Here is a 19,111-nt window from a genome sequence, read left to right on the forward strand (position 1 = left end):
CCCCATTGATTTTTAGAGAGAGTAAAAGGGAAAGAGGGAGAGAGAGAGAGAGAGAGGGAAACATAGATGTGAGAGAGACACATCAATTGGTTGCCTAATGCACCCCTTCAGGCCTAGGGAATTATGACCCCCCCTCCTTTTTTATTCTATATTATTATTATTTTTAAATATATTTTTATTGATTTCAGAGAGGAAGGGAGAAGGAGAAAGAGATAGAAACATCAATGAGAGAGAATCATTGATTGGCTGGCCCTCCTGCAGGCCCCCTACTGGGGATCAAGCCCACAACCTGGCCATGTGCCCTTGACTGGAATCGAACCCAGGGACCCTTCAGTCCCCAGGCTCTATCCACTGAGCCAAACAAGTTAGGATCCTCCTACCCTTCTTAAATGTATGTATATAGAGACACACCTACACACACAAACATATCTAATCTAATAAAAGAGAAACATGCAAATTGACCGTACCTCTGCTACACCCACAAGCCACACCCACTAGCCAATCAGGAGCGAATATGCAAATTAACCCAACTAAGATGGTGGCAGCCATGGAGCTGGAGCAAGCAGGAGGCTTGGGTTGCCCCCAGCAATGGAGGAAGCCAAGCTTCCCACTTGCCCTGCCGGCCCTGAGCTCCGCTCAAGGCTACAAAGTTTCAATTATAGAAGATAAATAAATCCCAGATACCTGCTTCCAGCCTGTGGCCATGGCCAGCCTGAAAATGGCCATCAGCCTCTCACCCTGGCTGGCCAGGCACCCCAGAGGGACCCCCACCCTGATCCAGGACACCCTTCAGGGCAAACCAGCCAGCACCCAACTGTGCACCAGGCCTCTATCCTATATAATAAAAGGGTAATATGCAAATTGACCCTAGCAGCAGAAAGACTAGGAATGACTGGTCACTATGACACACACTGACCACCAGGGGGCAAGTGCTCAATGCAGGAGCTGCCCCCTGGTGGTCAGTGCACTCCCACAGGGGGAGCTCTGCTCAGCCATAAGCCAGGCTGCCAGCTGCCAGCACAGCAGTGATGGTGGGAGCCTCTCCTGCCTCCTCAGCAGTGCAAAGGATGTCCAACTACAGCTTAGGCCTGCTCCCCACTGGCAAGTGGACATCCCCTGAGGGCTCCCGGGCTGCCAGAGGGATGTCTGACTGCCAGCTTAGGCCTGTTCCCCTGGGAAACGGGCCTAAGCCAGCAGATGGACATCCCCCAAGGGGTCCCAGACTGTGAGAGGGCACAGGCCAGGCTGAGGTACCCCCCTCCCCCGCGGTGCACAAATTTTTGTGCACAAGGCCTCTAGTAAGAAAATAAACACCAAAATTTTAGTGGGGATTGTTTTTAAGTAATAATGTTTTTGGTGACTTTAACTTTGATTTTGGCTTCTCTAAAACATAACATTTATTACTTTTAGCATAGAAAATAAAAATGACAGTTATAATCTGTTGTAGGTTTTTTTGGAGACTGCTTACACAAATATAATGGTCATTCATTCATCACATTCAAAATATTTATTAACTGCCTACCAGTTGTTAGGCTCAGTACTAGAAACACAGTAGAGAACACAACTGACACAGTCCTTTAATCACCAATTCAAGTGAAGGGTACAAAAGCTTAGAAAACACAGAGAGATGTGATAACATAGTGATAGTACTGAATGTTGTGGAAGCTTAGAGAAGGGTGGGGGTTAGGGAATAGGATAAGGGCTACTTGGTAGAATGTAAGTGACTTAGAGCCAAAAGAAAGGATATAGAGAGGGGAGAGTGATCCAAGCTTAGGGATAAGCATTTTCAAAGGTTCTAAAGGGACACACCACTAAAGAAATGTGAAAAGTCACATGGCAGGGGAATGGAAGGGGAGATGTTGGAAGGAGAGCTAGAAAAAGAAAGTAGGAATTGGAACATGAAGGTCCTTATGGGTTATGTTGATGACATGTTCTATCCATAAGAGTAAACAGGAAAAAAATGGCATTTAATGGGTTTTAAATGTGATCATATTTTTTCTCTAAAGGGATCACACTGACTACTGAGTAGGGAATGAATTAGAGGGGGACAGGACTGGAGGCAAGGAGACCAGTTAGCAGTAGCTTGGGTCACTGTGATGATGATAAGGGCTGTAGGGATGGAGGGTGAGACCTGATGAAGAAGTGACGTGGTGATTGATTGGGTTGGACTGGAGGTGGTGGTGGTAGGGGAGGTGTCAAGGTAAAGCAAGTGTCAAGGACAATGTTTTGGCTCCTGGGCTGGCAATTGTGTCTGGTGGTACCACTAGTTGAAATATGGGACAGATGAGGAGGTGCAAAGTGGGAAGGAAGTTGAGCTCCGTTTGGGACATGCTAAGTTTGAGTTTCCTGTGGGAAATCCAATGGGGTGTTTAGGAAGCTGTTGGGTAGATTCAAGTCCAAAGGTGAGGTGTGACACTGGCCATAGAGACAGGCATGTTGGGGGGTGGGGGGAGGGAGTGGCAATAATGAGGGTAGATGAGATCACCAAGAGATGTATGTAGAAAGGGAAGAGAAGAGGGCTGAGGACAGGACCCTAAGGAAAACATACCTTTAGGGGACTGAAAGTGAGAAAGAAAATGGGCTCAAACCTGGTCTGGGACAGAAATTTGGTGTGTGATGTAATTTACAACTCCTTCTGGGAAGCAATTAGCATTCCTGATAAAGTGCGTGAACAGTTTTCTGACAGACTTTAATAAGACTGAGAACTCCTTCTGGGAAGCTAGGGTTACCCATCCAGCTGATTGACTAGCCTAATAATCTTTAACCAGATGTTCTTTTTTAAAGTTCCATTCTAAACGTGGTTGGTGAACCTTTCTTTCTTCCTTTCTTCCTTTTTCTTTCTTCCTTTCTTTCTTTCTTTCTTTCTTTCTTTCTTTCTTTCTTTCTTTCTTTCTTTCTTTCTTCCTTTCTTTCTTTCTTTTCTTTCATAAAATGCCTCAACCAGAATTACTTCTTCAGTTGATTTTTTTTTTTTCAAAATGCTTCTCAGGTACTCAAAAACAATTGGTTTAGCCAAAGAGAAAGAGAAAGCTGCAAGAGAGTAAGAAAAGGTAGGCAGGTAGGAGAGAACGCATTGGTGTGTGGACGCCAGGTGGGAGCAGGGCATGCGTGGACCACCATGTCACATGCCAGTGGATGTTAAGGGCAACAAAGGTGACAAATCGCCATTGGATTTAGCACCTAGAATGTCAGTGGTGATCTTGGCAAGAGCAGTTTCTCTGGGGTGATTGGGAGCATAATTCAGACTGCAGTGGGCCCAAGTGAGTGTAGACCATTCTTCCAACAAGTGTGACTGCAAAGAGGAAGGAAGAGGGAGAGAGCTTTCAGAGGGTTTCTTTTCAGTGGGAGACGTAAGTACATTTAAATGTTTGGGAAGGACTCAGTAGCCAGAGAAGGAGGAGGTACCCACCTGAAAGGAGAGTTAATCTTTTTTTGTTTAATATATTTTTATTGATTTCAGATAGAAAGGGGGAGGGCAAGAGAAATAGAAACATCAATGATGAGAATCACTGATTGGCTGCCTCCCGTACGCGCCCCCACTGGGGATTGAGCTCACAACCCAGGCATGCGCCCTGGACCAGATCCGAACCTGGGACCCTTCAGTGTCTGCAGGGCAGCACTCTATCCACTGAGCCAAACCAGCCAGGGCAAGAAGAGCTAGTCCTGAGTTAGAGGCTAGCGAAAGTGAGTGAGGCTCAGGGCATCCTCAGCCCGTGGAAGGTCATCTCTCAGCCTTTGTGATAGGAAAGAAGGGGGAGCGTGAAGGTCAAACTGGGCCTGTGCAGTGGCCTCTGTCACTCCTGTGACGTAGGAGTCAGGAGCGCTGCAGAAGGTCTGCGGTAAGAGGAAGGATGGGAGGCTGAGGACCAGAGGAAGCTCTGAGAAAGATCCTGAGCACAGCGGGAGATTGCTGACTGGGAAAACGGTGATTTCAGGACATCCCCGAGGTGGCCGAGGCTGAATACATTGTGGACCCAATAAGTCTGTGGTTTTCTCGAATGGTGCTTAGAAATCGTGATTTGGGCGTGAAGAAGGCTAAAATATTTCAACTAATCTGGACTGTGCTCAGTGACACCATGGAAGCTTTGCAGCTTCCTCTGCCCATCCTTTTAATACGACTCCTCCATTTCCAGCTCAGGCAGGCTCTGCTTCGAACTCTGTAGACACTTCTGAGTGATCTCGTCCACTCCCATGGCCTGTTAATCTCTAAGCTGTAGCCCAGCCTTTCCTTTCTGCCTTTTGGGCATCTTCAAATGGGTGTCTCCTCACATCGAACTCAGCAATGTCCCCACTCTTTCATTTCCTTTCCCCTGAAAATGAATATAAGCTCCAGGAGGGCAGGTCTTTCCTTGTCTTTCACTCCAGCACGCTGGAGCTAGAGCTCAATGAATGCCACTCAGGTCTCTAAACCTTTCTTTTTTTCTTCCAGTTTCTTTTTTATTGAATTTATTTTGGTAACAATGGTTAATAAAATTATACAGGTTTCAGGTATACAATTCTACAACACACCATCTAGATATTGTATTCTGTGTTCACCACCCCAAGTCAAGTCTCCTTCCATCACCATTTATCCCCCCTTAACCCTTCTATCACCCCTCTCCCTTCCCTCTGGCAATCTCCACACTGTTGTGGGTCACCTTTCATTCCAACTTCTTCCTCACTTCTGACATCCAAGCCATCAAGTCTTGTCTACAACTAAATGTGCTTCAGAACAGAGGGGTGGGAGGGTGGGGTGAATTAGCAAATAATTCTAACAGAAACTGCTTGCTTTCCCTCCTTTGCTTCATTAGCACTGGAACTAAACCATGGGGGGCACCTCCATCCTCCAGCACCCACCCCCTCAGCCTCAGAGAATAGGGAAGTCAGTTTTTCATTTGCTAATGATTGGGGCTCAGCTTATAATGGGCCATTAAGGGGATTCGGAAGAGAAGAGGGAAAATGGAGCTTTCCTGTGGAGGGATCAAGAGGCGCTGGAGTCACAACCCCGGGAAGTGAGGGAGGAGGGGCCTGGGATGGATGGGGCTGGGAGACCAGGGCCCAGAGGACCTGCAAAGGCCCAGCCCCCCTGACTTCTGCCTAGGTCCAGGCCTGAGCCTCCGCTCTGCGGGTGGCCACTGGTTGGAGCCCTCCGCCCGGTGTCATCAGTGAGACCTCCGACTGCTCACCACACGACAGCCAACAAGTCAAGTGACAAGGAGTTGGGGCAAGGAAAGCGACTTTATTCAGAAAGCCAGCAAATCGAGAAGATGGCAGGCTAGCGTCCTGAAGAACCATCTTCACAAAGCACAGCATTCAGGCTTCTTCATGCCAGGAGAAAGGGAGACGGGAGGGACGTGAGGTCAGGAGGTGGCTTATGACCCCGGACATCTGGAGCTCAGCAGGGGCCCCAGGGTGGTGGCGAAACTTTTTTGCTTTTGGTCAACAAACTCGTTGCCTGGTCGCAGTCACAGGTTCCCGTAAGTCTTTTGATGTACAGTCATCATTTTTGCACATACCTTCCTTATCTCCTAGGGGAGGCAGTTTCCAGCAGGGAGGCTGTTTCGTCATTCCTAGGCCACCGGTTGGATTCCTTTAGTGATTAGCATCGCTATGTGCAGGACTAAGCAGAAGTCGCCAACTGACCTGTGATGGGAACTAGACAGGCTCCAGCAAGGTGGTGTCAGGCAGACTGATTATTTTATTCCATTACTGCCCAGCACCATGGCCTCTACTCAATGGGAGCCCTCCAGAGGTGTCCCAGAGACATCCCTGACTGGCCGGCAGGGCAGGAAGGAGCGCTCACCCTTTCCCAAGCCCTTGTTGAACTGAGCAAGCTGGAGACCTCTGGAGGGCTGGGGCTGTGTTAGCCGTGCCTCCATCACAGGCTGCCGTGCCCACTGTCTCCACCCATAGTCGGTGACTGCAGTCTAAGCCCCTATCTCGCCTGGTCACTGCAGAAGCCTCCTATCTAGCCTCCCTACCTGTGTCTCATCCCCACCCATGCATTCTCCACCCAGAAGCCGGAATTTTTGTAAAAAACAAAAAACAACACTTGGTCTCCCACCCCCCTTCCTCACCTGGCTAATCCCTATAATCCTTCAGGGTTCAGGTTCAGGTCATTTATTCTGAGGCGTCTTCTCTGACCAGCCTCCTCACCGCACACACACAAGATTAGGGTCCACGTATTCACTTCCTCAAAACCCTGTGATTTATTGTAAAACTTGTTTATATTTCAACTGGCCTGTGGGCAGAGAATAAGTGGGCAGGGGACTTGCCACCTTGTCTGGGGCCTGACTCTGTGCTCCAGTGTGGAGGATGGAAGTAAGATCTACATACGTGGCTCTCAAATGTGGGTGTGGGCCAGAATTAGTCGGAGGGCTTGTTAAAACACAGATTGCTGGATCCCCCTTTCTGATTTGGTAGGTCTGGGGTGGGGCTGGAAATAATGCGTCTCTGCCACGCTCTCAGGTGCAGCTACTGGTGATCACATTTTGAGTTCGCACAGCCCTGTGACTGTTCAGAAAAAAGGAAAGGTCGAGTGAGAAGCATAAGCTTTGGAAGTCTCAGAGAGAGTAAAGTGAGAGACTTCAATCTAAATTAAAGATGGCAGCACTTTCCAATGGTTGACAAGGTCCAGCAAGTAAGTATGAGAGTGTGTGGTTGAAGTGGCCAATAGATGAAGGTATGATGTGCAGGCAAAGATCTGAAAGTTAAAAAAATAAATAAATAATTTTTACTTAACAAAGTATAGGGCTGAAATGAAAACAATGAAAGAGGTAAGTGAAAAGGAATATTGTAAAGTTGAATGTGTGACATTATGGCAATTTTATTTAAAATGCCTAGAAAAAAGACTGAACATATGTGGCAATATTTATAATAGGCGAGTTTTATTTCCTTCCTTCACCTTTCTAAATTTTCAAAATTCTCTCCATTATCATGTTTTCTTTTCAATAGGGAAAATCTTTTCCCATGTTAAACCTCCTCAAATGTCAAATGTCTTGGACACTTCCATCTAGTTGAAGTAATTTATCTCCTCTCCTGTCCCCTTGTCAGACTTGTCTTTGATATCTTAACTTGTGCTAAAAGTATGAAAACCAACAAAATGCAAACAATCCAAAGTAGACAAAAGGAGAAGAAGAAAAAGAAAGAACCTCAGGAAAAAACAATTTAGTTGGTACTGACATCAACAAAAATGTATCTTGGTTATTGGCCTTCCAATCATTCTTACAATTGAATGTTGTAACCACCTACCTGGCTATTCAGGATGGGTGACCTCATGGACTGGTCTGACAGGGAGCTCTGGTCCTAATCGCCTATCTGTGACCTCCTGTTTCTTCTCATGTGGTTCAGGCATGGGCTGAACATTGTTCCCAACTTCACTCTTCTTGTTCAGAGTATTCCATATATTCCTCCTTGAATTAGATCCCCTGCCACCCAAATAATGTCATTCAAAAAAGTTAATAAAGTTATTCTTTTCTGTCATTTAGTTATTAAAATAACTGTTTTTAAAAATTACTTAACAAACTAAGCTCTCTTCATAACAGGGTTTATTTGGGGCATAAATTCAATCAAAGTACATAAATACAATCAAAGTACAAATAAACTTTTAGAACACAACCCATTTTATCCAGGAGAGTACTTGTGCAATAAAAAATTCTCTCTGTGCAGCATAATGTATACCAATTGGCAATGGTATTTGTCAGTAAGAATTTCTTGCTCATTTCTGTAAAGGAATGAGATAGTACTTTAGCATGTGAATCTACTTCACTTCAAGTATAAATAATGCGGAATTTCTTGTCAAGACCTTATAATTCTTTACCTACAGAGTAGACACAAAGGAAATGATTAAGTAAACATTTATAGGTGTAATTATGAATGGTTTCACAATCAGAAATATGACTATCCAAATTTTTATTCCATAAAAATCCATTATATGGAAGAAAATAATTAAACTGTATGACTACAGCAAAATGCAAGGAACATATAAAATTATAATTATCACCAAGAATACTGATCAGATCAGAAAAGACTAGAATCTTAATATTTCAACTACACTGACAACTTTAGTAGCTATTTTCTTGACTATCCTTTCATTTCGAAAAATAAAGTATGAATTAACAAAACCATTCGAGAAATCGGGAAATGGCAATCCTCAGCGATTTGGTAAGGCAAGAACTAAATGACAGAGTGGAACCAGAAACTCGTTTGCCTAACTGCCAGCGTAGTACCTCTTATTCTAGCACGTATTGTCGGTGCTGCCAGAAGGCAGACCATGTCACTACCTTTCCTATTTTAGAAATAAGTTTCTTTGGAGGTCTGATGGCAAAAGACACCTGTTATTTTTTAAATGGTAGCAGCTAATGATTTAATGACAATTTTTTTTACATGTTCTTTCTCCATTCAAGTTGTCTTCTACTCGTTAAATAATCACTTTTTAAATTAGGTAAGAGCAATCAGAAATTAGGAGGTAGATTTAATCTTGTCTATCATCTCACTGGGAAAACTAAGACCCAAAGAGATTTGTCCAGGGTCTTCTGGTCCAGAGTTATTTATAGCACATGACACTGCCTCAGCCATAACTATTCGGAAGAATTGGCATAATTGAAAGGATGTTCCTGGAACCATCAGTCTTGATCAGTGTATCTGTCTGTGTGGGGTATTTGGGTGCCGCTTTACTTCTTTAATTTTCTTATCCATTTATTCACTTCTTTGATTTTGTTGCCTGTTGTTTTGGGAATGGAGACAGTCAGTAAAAGACATGTAAAATGGCCAGGGGCGAGTGCAACTTCAATATTTTAGGGGGAATGAGTAAAGCAAGTCTAGTTGGAATTTAGAAGTTGCAGTTTTCCAAGGAGAGAAGACCAAGAAAGGGATATTGGAGGGATGGCTGAGGGATTGATAACCTCCTACTGCCAGGGCCTCTGCTGGGCACTTTTATGGGTTTATCTCATTCCTCTTAACAACCCTTTAGGTAGGGGCTGTTAACCTCATTTTATTACTCTTGAGGCTCAGAGTACTGTTATTTACCCAACAGATACACACTGATAACAGGTAGAGCCAGTCCCAATGCAGGGTTTGTCTGGCTCTGCACCTGTGTACTTCACTTCCACAGTAGAGTTTGTGTGAGGTGAACCAATGAAGACAATGACTGCAATGCAATACTAACAATAGAAAGAATGGTAGCCTAGTGCTTTACATCCGTGATCACTTTGGACAGGATTAAGTGAGCACATGAACTGGGCCAATGTGGTGTCTTTGTGCTCTTTGTTAGTGAAATAGGCTATGTCTTAAAGATTTCCTTTGGCTTACTTTGTTTTCTGAAAAGGAATGGGAAGGCTCAATTAGTTTTGCCGCGTTCATCAGATTGTATATTCTTCATGTTGGTGGATGGGTTGGTGTGTGACTGTGTGAGGTCAAACTGGATATATTCAGAAGAATGCATCCAATGCCTTTGGGTTAGATACTGAATTTTGTAATTAGTGATCACTGTTCCTATTTACTGAATGGGCGTTTTAATCCCTACGGAGTTCTTTTTTCCTTTTGAGGCTGAATGTCATATGCACCCTTATTTCTGTAGGGCGGGGGTCCATGAAAGAAATATGTCAACCTTCCCATGAAAAAGCAAGTCTGTATTTAGTGGAAAATCAATAACCACCCATTTTCACCCCCAAAATGAATCTCTGATGACTAATTTTGTGTTAGTCTCCAACTCCAGTTTTAGCTTTGGGATCAATTCTCATATTTGGAAGGTGATGCCCAGTGGTGTGGTACTGTGTAACAGAAAGGTGGTGTCAATTTATAAAAATGATCCCTATCTTCTAATGAATTAATGCTCATTTGCAATTATCAGTTTGATACTAACTTAGGTAAAGACGTGTTCCAGCTCCAACATTGGATTCTCTCTTTAAAAATGTCATTCTAATGCGAAACTGTTACTACAAAAGAGTTATTTTACCATTCAGTCTAAAAATAAAACCTCACCCAAATTTTACGCCTTAATAGCCACATTTTTTATCTGCACAATTTTAAACTAATTTGAAAGAATTCAGGTCTAGGTTCTGTGATGTCGGGCAAGAGTTGGGACTGGGACAGTTAGAAGGGGATCATGTGAAAACCCATTTGCCTGCCGGGAGACACCTCAAGAACGTCTAGGCTGGCAGGGGAGATGCCGGAAGAGCCTCTCGCAGCTGAGCAGTGCCCGCCCCCGCGGCCGCAGGTCGAGCGGGCGGCGGCAGGCCCGCGAAGAGTTAACCGGGGACGCGGAGCCCCCCGCGCCGCGGGCTCCCCGCGCTCCCTCCGCCCTCCGCCCTCCTGTCCCCACCCTTTCGTTTTGGCAAGGGATTAAAGTGCTCCCCCCTGTGGCAGCAGTGACCCAGAAATGAGTTTGATTCACACAGTCCTTCCTCCATAACCAGCCAAACGCCCGGCCGAGAGTGCCTCCCCGCGCGAGTGCCGGGTGTGTGCGCGCCGGCGAACGCAGGGGCCCGCCCGGCTCCCCGCCCGCCCTCCCGCCGCGGCCCGAACTCATGCGGCGCGGAGCCCAGCGCCTCGGCCGAAGCCTTCCGCAGCAGGTACGCGCGCGGGCCGCGGGGGGCGAGGGGCGCGCCGCGCCGCGCCGCGCGGGTGTCCGCGCGTGTCCGCGTGTGGGGACGTGTGCGCGTCCCGATCCCGCGGCGGCGGCGGCGGCGGCGGCTGCAGGACGAGCCGAGAGGCTCAGCCATATTTGATGGTTTTGTTGCTTTGCTCGGGAGTTCTCGGGAGTAATTTAATGCCGAAGGTCGCTGCCTAGTGGAAATAATATAGTACGTCATTAATATGGCGCCAAAAGATTGGGTTCTCGATACGTAGCGAGGAGGGAGGGCAGGCAGCCGGCGAGCGCAGCCCTACTATCCCACCAGTAACTTGGGCATTGCCGGGGCGGGGGCCAGAGGAGGAGGAGGAGGAGGAGAGGATGATTTTTGGAGCCTGAGAATTGATTTATGTTGGATCAGTAAGTTTTACTATGATTATTTTTCAATGTTGGGGGGCCTGAAGACTTAGAGCTTTTCCTTCTTTTGGATTTGTGAAGAACATGCGGTTTTCAGGTGAAGCATCAATTAAACGCGTTCAGCAGCAGAAGCCGAGTTTAGTTGGCCCAAAGTGCATTAGGCTGCATGAAAGTGGGAAGCATAGTAGCAACTTGGTAGACAGATGGCAATGGCAGAACGCAGGTTCGCATACATACATGGATCCAGGGTGTGTGTGACCGTGGAGGGAGGGGGACGACTATATTTGTCTAAATATAGGTGTGTGTGTCTGTGTGTGTGCGTAGAGGTACATTGTGTAGGGTGGCCACAGCCCCGGCTCTTGTCACCGCGTCACCACATGTCCAAAATATTCATTGCATCAATTCAAGGGCAGTGAGCAGGGGGTGGAGGGACAGCTTGGCAATTAGATTCTTCCAAATTGGGTTTCCAATGATCAGACCTTTTACTTACAGCGAGTCTGCCTGTAAAGTGTAAAGCCCTTCCTCGGTAAAATTAGGAAGGAGTTGCATTGGTAGAGCAAAGTACCGATTAACCATGAACTTACTAGTAAAACGGATTGCAAATTGCAACCTTTGGCACCATCTGCAAATTGTGGGGGTGGGGTCGCTTAGCATTCGCCGCCTGAAAGGAACGTGCAGTGTGTACCCCGGGACTGCAAGTTGCAAAGCCCTTCAGTGCACGTGTCCTGTGCCTGTGAGTGTGAGTGTGAGTGTGTGTGTGTGTGTGTGTGTGAGTTGGGGGCTGTTGTTCGGCAGCCAGCAGGCTTTCCGGGTTGTTGGCGCTGGCTTGCAAATTCGGGAGAGGGATGGAATGTGGAATGTTGACCGGGGAACCGAATCCTGTCGGAACGGTCCCATTTGCTGGAGAAATTCGATCCCTTCCACCTCCTTCCCGCTCCCCCCCCACCCCCCCCGCCCGCCCGCCTGCGGGCAGGAGGCGGGGCCGAGGACCGGGCTGCTGCTCAAAGTGGCGGAGCGCGGCGGCGGGAGGCAGGTGCACGGCACCCGCCAGTGGGGGTGCCTCAACTTCCGCGGGCGTTTAAATAGCCTCTCTCCCCTCCCACCGGTAATAGGTGACCTGGCGGCGGAGGGCGGCGGGGGGGAAAGGGCCGGGGGAGACTCGCGAGCGAGCCTCCGCGGCACGTGGGCAGGTGCTGGGTGGCCCGGGGGCCAACTTTTGGAGCCCGCCTCTGGCGGCGGAGGAGAGGCGGCTCGGTGTGGAGATGGGGGCGGGCGGCGGCCGAGGTGCTGCTTTCTCGGCCGTGGTCGGAGCGTCACCTAACGGTCCCAGCAGCGTTGCGGCGGCCGGGGTGGGTGGCTTCGGGATCGGGGATGCCCGGCCCGCCGCGCCCGCGCCGCGGGAGCCCCGCACAAAGCCCGCGCGCCTCGGGGGCGACCGCCGCGCCCCCGCCCGGGGAACGGCCCGGAGCCCGTCGCCGTCCGCACGCCGATTCCGGCGGCTGCCGCAGGCGTTTGTTTGTTGGTTCCGCGCCGCCTTCCCCGCCGGATGGCTTCCTGTGACAGAGGTGATCCACAGTTTCCAGAACTGCCTGGGGGCGGGGGCGGGGGCGGGAGCCGAGCCCGCTCGGGGCTGCTCGCCGCCGCTCCCACCTCTCCGCCGTGCTCGCCGAGCGCCCGCCCCGGCCCGGAGGTGCCGCCCGGGAGGGACGCGGGGCGGGGGCCGGCGCGGCCGTTGGCAGCGGCGCTAGTGGCTTCTGGACGCGAGGGATCGTTTGATTTGCCACTGGGGCCGAGCGGATTGGTGCGGCGGCGGCGGCGGGGCGGGCGCAGGCGGCGGCGGGGGGCGGCCACTTTCGAATGGAGAGGGCGGCGGCGGGCACGTCGCTGCGGAGCGAGCGGCGCTCGGTCGCGCCGGGAGAAGGTGTCATCGCTGCACCCGGGCTGATTCCGGCGAAGGTGCCGGAGTTACTTTCCCCTCCTGCCGCGCTGTTGTTTCTGTCGCCTCGGGAGGAGGACGGCGAGGGAGGGCGGGAGGAGGCGGTGCCGCGGCCCTGTGCGCATCCCGCGGGCGGGCGCTGCGCGGTGAGCTCCCGGTGCAGGGCGGCGGCCGCACCCTAACCCCGGGTGGCCCCTAGCCCACCCCGCCGTCTCCCTATCCCGCCGCGTCCCCCTCTCCACCGCAGGGACCTCCACCCGGCTCTCCTCGCGGCTTCCCCTCCCAGGCGCACGGGGTGGCCGCAGCCCCGGGGCCGGGTGAATGCAGCGAGCAAACAAAAAAGCGGGCAATTTAAACGTGCCTTCGAAACCCGTTAGGAATGCGTCGTGGCCCCGAGGTCGGTGAAAAGCCGCCTGGGCTTTCTAGTAACGGGGAGGCGGGCGCCTCCGCGGCGACCGGGGTCTGTCGTCCTCCGCTCACCCCAGCCAAGAGAGAATTCACAATTTCCTTTTGTAAAGTGATAAGCTGCAGTGGAACGACCTAAGACAGCTACGTTTTCAGGAAAGTGGTAGAGAATCTGAGGTTTCCATTAACGGGAGTGCTTGGGGGCTTCTTTCCCAAAGGTTTTTATGAGGTGATCTATTTTTCCTTTTTAGAAAACCCCGCTGTGAAAGGCTAGCTCTCTAGTTCCTTGTAGCTCAAGGCTAATAAGTGAACTAGTTTTAAGATTCAGAGACAATTATTTCCCTGAAAGCTGATTTAGGTAGTGGTCACCAGTGGTTAGAGATTACAATAGTAAGTTGTATTTTCATCAAATTACCACTGATCGATATTTAAGCGCTTCTAAGTGGAGAAAGGAAGCCTGCGACGTAACCATAGCTAACACTTTCGGTGGGATAATTTGTTGCAGAGGGAGCAGCACGGGTTGGAGAGAAGCATGGGATATTCTTGTAGGTCACACTTTCTAGCAAATAACTGCAACCCAGAATTGTTTTGTCCCAAATATTTCAGTCTCATGTAATGCCACGTTTAAATAAGATGACTTTCTGATTGTTTGGCCTTTTGCTTTCTTCCTTAAACTTGTGTGTTTTTCATACACAAATGTATTTTGTATATGATGCCAGCACTATATTTCCACATCTAGAACAATGACAGCTTTCAGGTATTTGGTAGGTTTCCCCATGTCTCTCTTCACCTTTACACTAGTCAGAGATAAAGGGTGTTGCCTGACATGCAGTAGAACTTGACCTTGATTCCATCTTAACATCACATAGATCATGCACTGTTTTCTAGTAAGTAAAGTTGCCACAGACACGTTTAACTTTGAATAAGCTAGAGAGAAGGAGCCTCCCCCCCACCCCCCTCACTGTATTAGTTCCTCGTCTGTCGCAGGCTTTCAGCCTACAGAAGGGTGTTTTAGCTTTTATATTAGTTGCCAGGGTTGAAAGAGTAGCTATAAAGGGAAAACGGTGAAAAATTATTAGTGTGCCTGAGAGAGAACAGAGAGTAAAAAAAACTCTTTGGAGTTTAAGGAAATGTTATATTTTAAAAACGACTGTTGCTTAGCCCAGAGGCTTGGGGAGAAGGATTAACTGAAAAAAACTTGGAGGCCTTGGTGAGAATAAAAGCAGATCTCTGTGTGTCTCACCTATAGTAGGCACTTCATAAATACTCAGGTTTGACTTGAATGAGCCCTTGGTGGCTTGAAGTATTATTACAGAAGTGGTGTTACATGTACATTGTTGAAACTTAGAAAACAGAGAAGCAAATATAATCACATATTCCTACCACCCAGAGCTCACCATTGTACTGCTTTCCAGATAATTGTCTATGCATATGTGTGCATGTTTTAATCGAAATGAAGTCGTACTGTATATACAGTTCTGTAAGGAGTTTTGTTTTTTCTGTCAGCTAGCTTGGTATTTCATCTCATCTGTCACTGGGACATAGGTTTACTCAGTTGGCCCCCAAATACGACAGCAGCTTTGTCTATAACATGTCTGGTCGAGGCTCATTTATTGCATCTGGTTATTCTCCATACATAGACTTTAATCTACAGAAGCTCTTTGATAGAACCTCTGACATTGAGGAGCCAAGCCTTTGGAATTGATCGTGATGGGGTTTTTTAAAGAGTTGGAAATCAAAATAGCATTTTATTGCCATTTGGAAGTCTTAGATTTGGAGATTTTGTTTGAAAAATACTGCTTTAAAGAAATTTGCCTGATGCATCTGTCCGCAGACGTGTTGGAAAAAGAAGGATCAGTTTCGGTACTGAGCTGGTTGGAACAGCAAACATCCTCATCAAACACTGATTACATCCTGTGTCTGTAGGGTTTGCACGCCTGAGGAGGAAGCAAGCATATGAGTCTGACAGTTCTGCTTCCTTACTTCCTGTTGGTGAAGCTCTTCCCTCCTTAGTATTATGGGTACCTGTTACGCCATCACAGTTAATGGTTTGTCAGAATTGGCATTACAGACTCAGTTTTCCCACAAGATGAATAAAATAGACACGTTCTGGAGAAAGATATGGCATCTTAGCCAATACACCTTGCTTCTTTATTTGGATTGGCATTAAAAAGTTTGTCTAGATTGTTCAAACACTGAGTTATGTCAGTGTTACGCTTCTTTCCTCCCCTCCCTGTCCAAGCCTATGAGTTAGAACATTGGCACCATATTCAACAATACTGTTTAAAAAATTTTAAAATACAGGGCGGCTTTACTTGGAGTTGTTTGTTTCTTACATGGTATCAGAAGCTTGGTAGGAACCTTAACTGGGAAAGTATTTTAATTCCTGAGACAGTAAGTTGTTTGCTTGACAGTTCTGGTATTCAGTCTATTTTCTCCATTTTCAAGATGTTGCAGCACTTTATGTGGTCATGCATTTAAAATTTGAACAATTAATGTTTATTATTTTAGTTCATGATAGTTCAAAAAGTTGAGACTTGATTGAAAATCTATTGTCATTTATGTGGTGTACTTATTCAAACTGTTGGCCTGGGACTGTGAGGGTATAGATTTTGATGTTTTCCCAGTTGGCGGGCTTTGATGGCGGCAGTTACCTACATTCCTAATAAATGCAGGATTGGCCCTCCAGGGCCTTTGTACCTCTGAGTGACAGTAGCGGCCTGTTTATACGTTGAGTTCTAGTGGAGTAGCTTGGAACTGAGAGGAAAATCTAGTCTAAGGGGATATTTATCCTGACTCTGGCCATGTCATTTTGGCCTTATCTAGTCTAGACCTTGAATGATTACTAAGGATGTCTTTCCTCACCAGAAAGCCCCACAAATAAAAATGGCCAGACATGGAGAAGAAAGCGTGGTCATTGGCGAAGGGATTGTGTGCTTCCGTTTTGAATCTTTTATTAACTCCGTGGTATATGATGTGCACTTAACAAATGTTCAAGGACCAAACTTTTGGTTACGCTACAACCAGGCCAGCATTTAACTTTTGATTTTGGCTTTTTAGGTAGCGTCAAGACATACTAAGTTGATTGAGGACAGTTGGAATAGTTCATTTTTAAAAACTTGGGTTCTGTTGGACTTATTTCTTGAAAGAATTAAACCATCCTTTTCTGTTTTGAAAGCATTCCCAACTGGCATTAATATATTTTTAATATTGATCAATTAATGTCTGCATATGAGACTATTAATTTGAAACTTCACAACAGCTTCTAAGATATTTTCTAAGCACTTATTTTAAGTGAAGCTTTCAGTGGTGAAGGTACAAACCAAAGAATAAAACAAGCATTTGTTTCCTTTACTCCTTCCTCCTCCAGGGCAAGGAGCAGGAACTGGCAAGGTTAACAAGCAGTTGGAGTGTGAGCTGCCTGGTTTGCTTTTGTTTGGCCCAAAGTACTCTAACTAAACATGATTTAAAATTTTTCTTGATGACTCATGGTCAGCTTTTTTATGCACCTCAGTTATTTCAGTGTTGAAATATAATGACGCACTTAAGAAGTGTAGGCTGAGTGCTGGTGGCTCATAACTGTTTTAAAAATCAGTTTTAAACCTGGGGGACCTCTCCCCCAGAAAAAGCCGGGGCCGCTGAAATGGACATGTCATTTCAGGGACTCACTGGATACTTTTAAGTGCATCTTTGGATCCCAGTTTAGTGTTTAAATTTTGGGGACTTCTTTTTATGATTTCTGCCTGATTCTTTTATATCACTATTAACCACGGATTGTCGTTAAAATCCCTGTCCAGAACAGTCATTTTTCTGCTTATTGGTTATTGGCTTGAAAATCAGATAAGAAGCTCCTTAGAAGTTTTTACAACTTAGAGTACACTGGCCCAAAGTAGGAGCCTCAGGGGTTTTCTTTTGAAAAAAATTCTCGGTTTCCTAGACATGGCCTTTATTTAAGTTGCTCAGAGCACCCTTCCCCCTTTCACTTCCCCTTGTGATTTCTGCCTGTCCTAGTTAAGGACTTCTCAAGGACAGAGTGTGTCTGATCCTTAACTTTGTAAGCATTAAGGTATTTGTCAGTTGCCCAGGACCTGGTAATTGACTCACATTTCATTGAACATGCATAGTGCTGGTTTCTAAACATGCTGCCAGTCTCTTGATTTATAACAGGGATCAGTAAACTTTTTTTTTATGTGTGAGGGCCCAGATAAGATACTAAATGTCAATGTGTTAGGCTTGTGGGCCCGACAGTCTCTGTTCAGCCATACGAAGTACAAAGGCCTACTGTGGGCAAAAGGGGAATGAATGAACATGGCTGTGTGCCAATAAAACTTTATTTAGTCAGTGAAATTTGAATTCTGTGTCATTTCTATGTGTCATGGCATGTGCTTTTGATACCCTCTACCCCAACCCCAAACCGTTTCATATGTGAAAACCATTCTTAGGTCAGGGGCAGGACAGAAGCAGCCCGGGCTCTGATTGACAGTGAGACACAGCCTGAGCTGGTCACCGGATTGTCTCTGTTGGGGCTCAGTTTCCTTTCTGGCAGGAACCTGAAATCAGAAGTTGAAATCAGAAGTGTGATAAATATGGAGGGAGATGGCTAGTCTGAGGACTGAAGCTTTTAACCCTTTGGTCCCAAGATCCCCTTTAAGGATAGCGTGTATAACACGGGCCCTGTGTGCCTAGGAAAGAATGCACGCTGGGTAGTTGCACCCGCCAAGGGGGCCCCGCCAAGAAGCCCTGCGTAAGGGGGATATGCCTTGTAAACCGCTTTCCTGCAGAGGGAGATAACCTCTCTCCCAGTAGGGTGTGTGTGCCGCGCCCATCAGAAGTTAGTGCCTGCTGCTCAGCGGACGCGCGCCGGGAAGGTGTTCAGGAGCTTCTGGCTACACGCCCCTCCGCTCCACTGGCAGCAGGGCTTTTGCAACCCTCCTCACATCAGCTTGCCAGGAAACCGCGTTTGCATTTCCAAGTTCACAGACTGTTGTTCACTGATTACATTTTAGTTGTCTGCTCCCCGACAACATGACAGGGCATGGCCTTCACCTTCTAGATAACTTCTTTCTAAATCCTGGTAGGCCTCCAGGGGGAGGAAGCCAAGGCGCAGGCACCCAGGTGCCCACCCACCTTAGGGGCTGGTCTTTGGTTCGGGGATTGGCTTTGCCCTGGACCTGAGCCTTTACTCATGCCGCTTCACCTCCAGAATTCAGTGCACTTGTCTTTAAAATTTGGAAAGGTAGGTTTAATTATCCTTGAGATGTTCTTTAGCACCACAATTCTGACTTCATGGGCTTCTTTTGGGAAGTTTTCCTGTAGATACAATCCATGGGGGTAGACTCACCAGCTTTAAACCCAGAGAGTATTTCCCAGACCTTGCTGCTGAGTTTGAGACCATCCTGTGCTTCTGTTTCCATGAGCGTAACAAGAAGACGTGTGCATTGTGATGAAATGTTTCTTTTCATACGTAATTCAGATGGTGTATAAATGCAATTTTTGTTCAGTGTGCCATCTAGGTCTTCCAATTCATACATTGGGAGACTTTTTATTTTTTATTTTTAACAGTACTTTAAAATTCTTGGAGAGTTAACATTGTTAGTGGTAACTGATAGTTTCTGACACCCGGCTATAATCAAGGAACAAAGTTCCTCAAAACAGCTGCATTTCAATCTGTGCGCGGCGTAATTGTCATTAGCTGGTTGAATCTGGTTTCCGCAGAAGCTGCTTTGTATATCCTGTGTAAGAACATCTGGTTTGAACATTCAAAAATCTTTTAAAATTCCCCTGTAGACACTTTGCATTTATTG

The 19,111-nt window shown here is 47.1% G+C and overlaps 1 protein-coding gene across 1 annotated transcript in view; it reads left to right on the forward strand.

Moving 5' to 3' along the window:
- Positions 1 to 10,476: 10,476 nt before the first annotated feature.
- JADE1 (jade family PHD finger 1) overlaps positions 10,477 to 19,111 on the forward strand; it is a 53,609-nt gene continuing 44,974 nt past the window's right edge. The window contains exon 1 of the mRNA XM_036312261.1: positions 10,477 to 10,550. The gene's annotated coding sequence lies outside the window, so the exon portion shown is untranslated. The remainder of the gene's footprint in view (positions 10,551 to 19,111) is intronic.

This window comes from Myotis myotis, unplaced genomic scaffold, assembly GCF_014108235.1.
Source record: "Myotis myotis isolate mMyoMyo1 unplaced genomic scaffold, mMyoMyo1.p scaffold_m19_p_6, whole genome shotgun sequence".
In the NCBI taxonomy this organism is placed as follows: Eukaryota; Metazoa; Chordata; class Mammalia; order Chiroptera; family Vespertilionidae; genus Myotis; species Myotis myotis.